This window comes from Arachis ipaensis, chromosome B3 (genome assembly GCF_059453495.1).
Source record: "Arachis ipaensis isolate K30076 ecotype BB chromosome B3, ASM5945349v1, whole genome shotgun sequence".
In the NCBI taxonomy this organism is placed as follows: Eukaryota; Viridiplantae; Streptophyta; class Magnoliopsida; order Fabales; family Fabaceae; genus Arachis; species Arachis ipaensis.
This window is the reverse complement of record NC_142438.1, coordinates 5,753,417-5,761,762: the sequence shown is the minus strand read 5'-3', so window position 1 is coordinate 5,761,762 and position 8,346 is coordinate 5,753,417.

Genomic DNA, 8,346 nt, shown 5'->3' with positions numbered 1-8,346 from the left:
TTAGGAGGAGTTCGATTTTTTATTGAGGAATTGTTTTCATAGAGTTTTGTAGGTCAAGTTCAAGTTCCATTCCCTCAATGCTTATTACGCCTGTCCGAAAATTTTTGAAGTGGAGCACATAATGAGATTGAATTTTCTCAATTTAAGTTCAGCTTTGGTAAATTCGTGTCAAGCTCAAAGATGCAATTTCAACAATTTGTAATATATTCAAATTTTCTTATTTTAAACTTTCCGTAATTAAAATAATTTTATAATATATTGTGATTTTTTTCACAAATTACCTGTTTTCTTTTACATCAATATAATGCCATTGGGGGGAATAAAGGTCGGTTTAGTTTCTGGGTGTGGCAATTCTATATCTTGCCACATTACATGAATAGCACATGATTAAACTTATTTAACAAAGGGATGGTCTGAATTTGCACGAATTCTAAATGTTCGAACTTATAATGTTTCATATGGTTATCGTTACGAGAATGACTCTAATCTATACGTGTCTAAGGACTATAATAAATTAAATATTATTTAAGTAATTTATTTTTAATATTGCTATTTGATTAAATTAGTTTTAGATTAATTTAAATTGTTGCCTCAATTTATATATTACGATTATTCTTCTTTAATATGTTATTTTTAAAATTTTAAATATGAAGTTTCTTTCTTTTTTCGGTTTTTAAGTTATTTTTATTTTTATTTTTATTTGCTCTCAATATAATTAAGAAAAAAATAGTTAAGTTAAAAAAACTGTAAATAATAAATATTATTTTTTATATGACAATTATTTTAATCAAGTATGTAAAATTATTGTAAACAAATAATAAAATAATTAATAATTGAGTCCGAATAAATCAACAATAATATTTATTAAAAGTTTTACACATCCAATAATATTTTTAGTTGTGTTTAAATTTTGATAATAAATTTAACTTACTTATTTTATATAATGAATACATCGTAGATTATATCAATTTTTATAGAATACGAAAATTTTATTCTATATTATTTGATAATTATTTATTTATTTATTTTTATATATTTTTTATCTTCTTTAACTATTTAGATAATATAAATATTGAGCAAGTATTTTCATTGAATTAATCATAAAGATTATTAATAAAATATAATGACATAATTTTTACCTAATTATAGTAAGTATTTTCATTAGAGATATTGTCTAATTATTGTTGTGTAGTCATATGTATATATATGTATATATACACACACACTCAGTCATAGTGATGTTTTACAATGGGATAAGTATTGTTTTGGTCCCTAACGTTGAGGGTCAGAATCGAAACCGTTCCTGGTGTAATTTTTGACTTAAAATCGTCCTTAATGTTGCATTTCATTTTAAAATCGTCATTTCTAATAAAATTTTTTAATTTATTCTTAAACTACCCCTACTATATTAAAAAAATTATAAAATTAAAAAAAAAACGCATTTGGATGGGGGGAGGGAAAGGGTATACGAAGGGAGAGGGGAGGGAAAGGGGGAAGGGGGGAAGGGGAAGGGGAGATGGCGACGGCGGCTCTATGGTGGTGGTGATGGAGGAGAGGGGAGGGGAAGTGGAAGAAGCTAGAGAAGAAGAGGAAGGGGACGCGGGTTCGGGGTGGGGGGAAGGGGAAAGGACATGGGGTGGGGGTGGGGGGAAGGGGAATGGGGGGAGGGTGGACGGCGACGGCGGCTCTGTGGTGGTGGTGATGGAGGAGAGGGGAGGGGAAGTGGAAGAAGTCAAAGAAGAAGAGAAAGGGGACGCAGGTTCGGGGTGGGGGGAAGGGGAAAGGACGCGGGGTGGGGGTGGGGGGAAGGGGAGGGGGACGGCGGCCGCCTCGCAACCTCGCCGCCTCTGCCTCGCCGCCTCAGCCTTGCTGCCTCCGCCTCGCTGCCTCTGCCTTGCTGCCTCCGCCTCGCAACCTCGCCGCCTGTTTTCTTGCTTCTGCTTTCTTGCTTTCTGTTTCCTGCTTTCTTGCTTCTACTTTCTTGTTTTCTGTTTCTGCTTTTTAGTTTGGTGTTGTTTGGTGTTGTTGCTGTTGTTTGGTGTTCTTGGTGTTGTTGGTGGTGGTGGTGGTGGTGGTGGTGGTGGTGGTGGTGGTGGTGTTGGTGTTGGTGGTGGTGGTGGTGGAGGAGGTAATTGTGTTGGTAGTGGTGAGGGTATTTTTGTCCAAAAAATTAAAAGGACGATTTTAATACGAAAAAAAACGTTAAGGATGATTTTAAATCCAAAATTACAATGGGGACGGTTTCGATTCGTACCCTCAACGTCAGGGACCAAAACAATACTTATCCCTTTTACAATTATTTATCATTTAGATGATTCATAATTCAGACATAGTTTCTCTTCTATTTTTTATTTTTCATATCTAATGGCTTCTAACTACAATTCTATCAATAGTATTACCTATGTTAGATTATGTGATGAAAAAATTTAGAAAATAAAGGCAAGAATTATAAGGTTATGGAAAGTCCCATCCAAATTTGACAATAGCAAGACGACTTACATAGAAATGGTTCTAATGGATGATAAGATTAGTTGATTATTTTTCATGATTCTTTCAAGTGATACTAGGTCCAATTTATAAATATTTTTAGTAGCTTTATAAGTGCTAATAGCTTTCATATTTAATTTGTTTTACAGTGTGATAAAATTCATTGTTCAATCAAGAATTATTTGACAAAGATGTTTGAGAATGAACTGATCGAGTGGAGGGTCTATGTCTTCTCAAATTTTGTGATTGAGGAATCAAGCAGAATTTATCTTCCAACTACACACGTGTGTAGAATAACTTTAAGAAGGAGTCACGTATAGTAAATACGGTCGATGATCGTAAAATTTCTGACAATCATTTCAATTTTCTTGCTCGTGCTGATATATTGAAGCAAACAAATGAACAATCTAACTTATTTGGTACATAGTTAATTTGTATTAACCTACATAAAATTATTTTTAAATTTTAGAATTTGGATCCTCTAAATTTTAGATTTTTACTTTAGAGGATAAAGTGAGATTTCTCACTATTGAATATTTTCTCTCTCATGTTTTTTTCTTGGTCCCACCCATGAAATAAGTGGTGATAGATCATACTTTATCCTCTAAAGTGAAATTCAAAATGTAAAGAATCCAAATCCTAAATTTTAACATTTAATTTATGCAAATGTTTGAAATTATATTGTGACTTTTTTAAAGGTATATATTTTTATTAATATATTGTTAGTTTTATCGTTTAGTATAAAATAAATTGATAAAATATCTTTAATCTATAAAAAATTTATTATATTATTCATTTATTTGTCTTTAATTTGATACTTTTAATTCAATTTTTTTTCAATTAGATATTATTGGACTTTTGACCGAAAAAAGAGAACTTATATCATTGTCAAAAACAGGGAGAAGTGGTCATTACATTGTGATTGATCTTCATTATTTGCAGTATGTTAAATTTTAATATTTCACAATGAGATTTTGTTTTGTAATAATTATCTATTCATATGCAAATTTTTTTTATCTTTTTCATGATATATTACTACTTATTTCTTTTAATTCCCGCTTTTATTTAGAAATGAGGAAAAAATAAGATGTACACTGTGAAATCAATTTGTAACTCAAATACTCAATTATCTAGGTGATCACTAATAAGCAACCGAATACATACTTATTCTCTAATTTACAAAACTGAACAAATGCATTAGTAAGTATATTGGTTTAACCTTTTATTTAATATATTTATTTATGTTATATCTGAAATCATATTATATCTATTTTTACGTATATATTTTTTAAAAAATACTCTTAGTATTAGCACATATTGTATTAAATATTTTAAAATTAACTGTAACATATGATAAAATAAAAATTAAACTAAATAGTTAATACAAACACAGGCACAACCCATTTAACCAAGTACACTAAACCTAAATAAGTGAACAAACCTAGCAGCCACCCAACGACATAAAAAACAAATCCGTCGCGCCGATACGCGCTCGCCATCGCTGCCACCCGTCGCGCCGTCACGTGCTCGCCATTAGAGTAGATTAATAAAAATGATTAATAACTATATTAGAGTTGATACACTTAATACCAGATTAAGAAAAAACGAATAACAAATGATATGTTACTTTTTTTTATTAATCAAATGATTATAATTCAAATTAATTTTAATAAAATAACTTAAAATTATAATTTCAGTTTTATCACGTACATAGCACGAATTATTACACTTATATATTACCTAATTATCACCTTTTTACCACAATAAAAACTATTTATCACTCGTAAAAATTAAGTGATATAAACAAATTAAAGCTTACCTTTATATTTAATAAGCATTGTTTTAATGATTACCATATTTATTTAAGGAAAAATGATAAGTATTTTTTAATTATTATACATATTCAATCTGGATATACTTATTTGAAAGAAAAAATATATATTATCTACTTCTTTTTTTTTTTTTATCAAAAATAGGAGACTCGAACCCACAACCTCTTAATTGAGTATGGGGAGACTATGCCATTTGAGCTATTATTCATTAGCATATATTATCTACTTTTACTATTATATATATAGGGAGTTACTTGATTCCGTTCTAATCTACTATAACTCACATAAGATTAGTCTCACTCTTATTTACGAATAGTAAAAAATTAAACCCTAACTTGTCTATATGGATATACAGTCCTATACTATTAAAATCCAACAAGTAAACTTAAATTTCAAATTTTATATAACTATCGTCACATACATAACATATATTAAAATAAAAAGTTAAAAATGATACAATATAATTAATTATTTTATTAATTATTTTACATATATATATATTAAAATTATATATTTATATATATTATAACGAGTAAAGACGAGATAGAAACTCGCAGATCAAATAGTGTCAGGGACGGAGTTACATGGAGAGAAAGGGGGACAACGGTCTCCCTAATTTTAATTTTTTACATGTAAATTATATGTAAATTTCAGTTTAATCTTTTAAAATTTTATTTTAGTCTTATTTTAATCTAACTCTGCCCTGAATAGTGTTGTTAGGCATTTGTTTATATTTTTTTAATAATCATTTTTTAATGATGGCCATAGTTATGTAAAGAAAAAAAATAAATATTTTTTTCATTTATTATACATATTCAATGTGTATGCTTATTTGAAAGAAAAAAGTATATACATCTAATGCTATTTTTTCAGTTATTATACACATTCAACCTGTATACTTATTTGAATATTTCAGTTTAGATATGGATGGTTTAACCTGAGTCTGCAAAATAGAACATAAAAGCATAATAACTATAATATCATTGAGGAAAATACTAGCAAAAAATATATTATGATTATCCTTTTATTTTATCCAGAAATTCATGGCAAGTGTATTATTTGCTTTACTCGAATAATTATAAGTCCAATTGGATAACTGTGGTTAAGATTAAACCAAAAAATCACGTTGAATGTGATAATTTCGAAAAGAAAAAGTATGAGAAGCCAATGAAATATTTATACAATGTGTACAATAAAAATTTAGAGAGTATTAGAGATATAATCATTAGTGTTACCTTTTTTCATCAGTTGAAACTTTTGGGATGAGTGGTATCATGTATGGTATTAGAGCGCTAGATCCGAAAGGTTAAGAGTTCGAGCCTTGGTGAACCCCAAAATCAGTTTAAGTTTTTGGGAAAATGTTTATTATTACTAGTACTCGGATAGTTATTCTAGATAGTATAGAAGATGTTCATTTTGTAACTCAATTGTGTCCATTGTACACATTGTCCCTTTCGAAAATGATGTCATTAATGGAAGAAGGGGTAAAAGACCTAAAAAGAGAGATGATAAAGAAGAAAAATTTGATGATAAGAAAGTCAGCTTCAAAAGTACTAAAGACAATCTCAATCTTTTGAATTAAGATCAACCGAGTTTACATTGTGTTATGTTACATTTTAATTGCTGTGTTTAAAATTTAGTTTACATTATGATATCCTATATTTTAATTACTGTGTTTAAAACTCTCATCACTGAAAATAATATTGCTTATTTGTTTTTCAATCTGGTAAGTATGGCAAGAAAAGGTGATTCATAGAATCGGAATCATGATATAGGAAGGGTGACTACCAAATCCACACCTGATACTCCAAAAGGTGTCTTACCTTCTACCTTAATCATGCCTGGTTCACTGCAGTCATTTCTAATAGTCCTTAATTTACTCTACTGGGTCTAACACTTGAATTTGGATCCTCTAAATTTTAAATTTAGATTTTAGAAGGTAAAGTGTAATTTTTTATCTTTAAATAATTTTTCTCTCATATTTACTCTCTAAAGTGAAATTCAAACTTTAGATAATCAAAATCCCTAACACTCTAACTACCGCCTATACCTCTACCAAAATATAGGATTCGTATATACACGTGATTAAGGCATAATTGTATCTTTCGTGTAAATTTTTATGTATATTTTTGTTCACTCTTCTTTTATTTTTAATATATTTAGTAATATTAAACTTTTTTGTTTTCTATTGTTTTTTTCTTTTTGTTCTGTGTTAGTTTTATTTCAAAACCTACTAAAGTTTAAAAATCTAGCAAAATTTTTCTTGGTATTGAGGCGGGGCTGAAACCTAATTCTAGCAAAATTCATGACTCTAACTTAAAATGAGTTGTGATAACCAAATGCCAAAACACTATTGTATGGCCTATCCCATCTGTATGGGGCCTATAAAAAAACTCAACATACATTTTTTTTTAACGAAGGAGTTTTAAAGTCTGACCTCAAGTCTTGAAATTTTAATTCGTAGTTCTGAAAATAAGACCGAATCGGTCCGATTGGCCAATTATACCAAGAACTAGAAGTTTCTATGGCTCGGTCTAATAAGTAAAACAACTAATTCAAAAACCGTTTAAAAATTGTTGAATCTCCCAATCAGTTAGACCGAACAGGGACCTAGTTGATTTTAAAAAATGGCATCGTTTAGTTTTTTTGTTTATTTTCAACAGAAATAGGGTATTAATATGTTAGTGTTATCTTTTATTACAAATAGAATTTTTATTTTAAATAAAAAAGACAATTTTTAGTATCATCTACTTAATTATTACGTGTGTAAATTTGTGTGCCAATTTAGAATTTTTCATTAGTGAATTACATTAGAAAATAAACAAAAGACTATTATGTTTGACAAAAAAAAACAATGATTAATTTTTTTAGAGACTAGAATATCTATTTTTAAAACAATAATGCTCCACATCTATGCAATAACCCTAACCAAGTCATCCAAGTAATTTTGTATGCTCGCGCGCCTCCTCTCCCCCTATTAACGTAATTACGTAAAACTTCTTTCTCAACGTAAACCTTTTTTTGATATGCATTGCAATTTTCTTCTTCATTTTTCTCTGCTTTCGTTGTTCTTCTTCATTTTCTTCTCTGCTCCTTGTTGTTGTTCTTCGTTTTCTTCTTCAATCTGCATTACATTTATCTTCCAGCTATTCTTCTTCGATCTGCATAGAATTTATAAAAATAATAAATGATTCAACTTCAAATTAGTTGAAGGAGAGCGATTTGGATTATTCTTCTGATTCAAATCAAGTGGACAAGGTTTGGATCATTCAATTTTGAATTGAATTGAATGGACGCAAGTGTTCTGAATTGAATTGAATTGATAATCTCTAAATTCTAGACGCAGGTGTTTTGAATTCAATTTTATATAGACAATGTTCGATTCATTTAGCATGGTACATTGTTTTCGCTTTGATTTATATTTTCGGTTCATTCAGCAGGTAGGTGTTCGAATTTGAATTTATATAATAGATAGTGTTCGGTTCATTTAGTATTATACATGGTTTCACTTTAATAATATTTTCGGTTCATTATGCACTCTAGATTTGTTGTGGATGAATAATTTATCCCAAAGGTTGGGATGACTTTCAAGACACTGGAAGAAGCTGAAAAGTTCTACAAAGATTATTCCAAATTTGCCGGTTTTTCTACCAAAATAAGAAACACGACTCGGGAGGGAGATGAGATTAAGAATCAACTAATTGTATGTAGTAGAGAGGGGAAGTAAAAATTTAAGATATCTCCAACTTTAAAGACAAACCCCTCAACCAGAATAACCTGTCTAGCCAGGATTTATGTACATAAATTGAAGGACGTCCAAAGTTGTTAGGTTCATTAAAGTTATAGAAGGGTTAATTTCTGATTGATGATATTCTTTATTGAATAGTCACTTTTTTATTTTTCAAATTAGCTTTCTACAATTGTGTTATGTCAAAGAATTTAGGTGTTTCTGAAATTGAATAGTGATATATACACTTTTTTTGCTTCATTTAGTGCATTAATTTCGGTTCATTTATGTTTTTGGGAC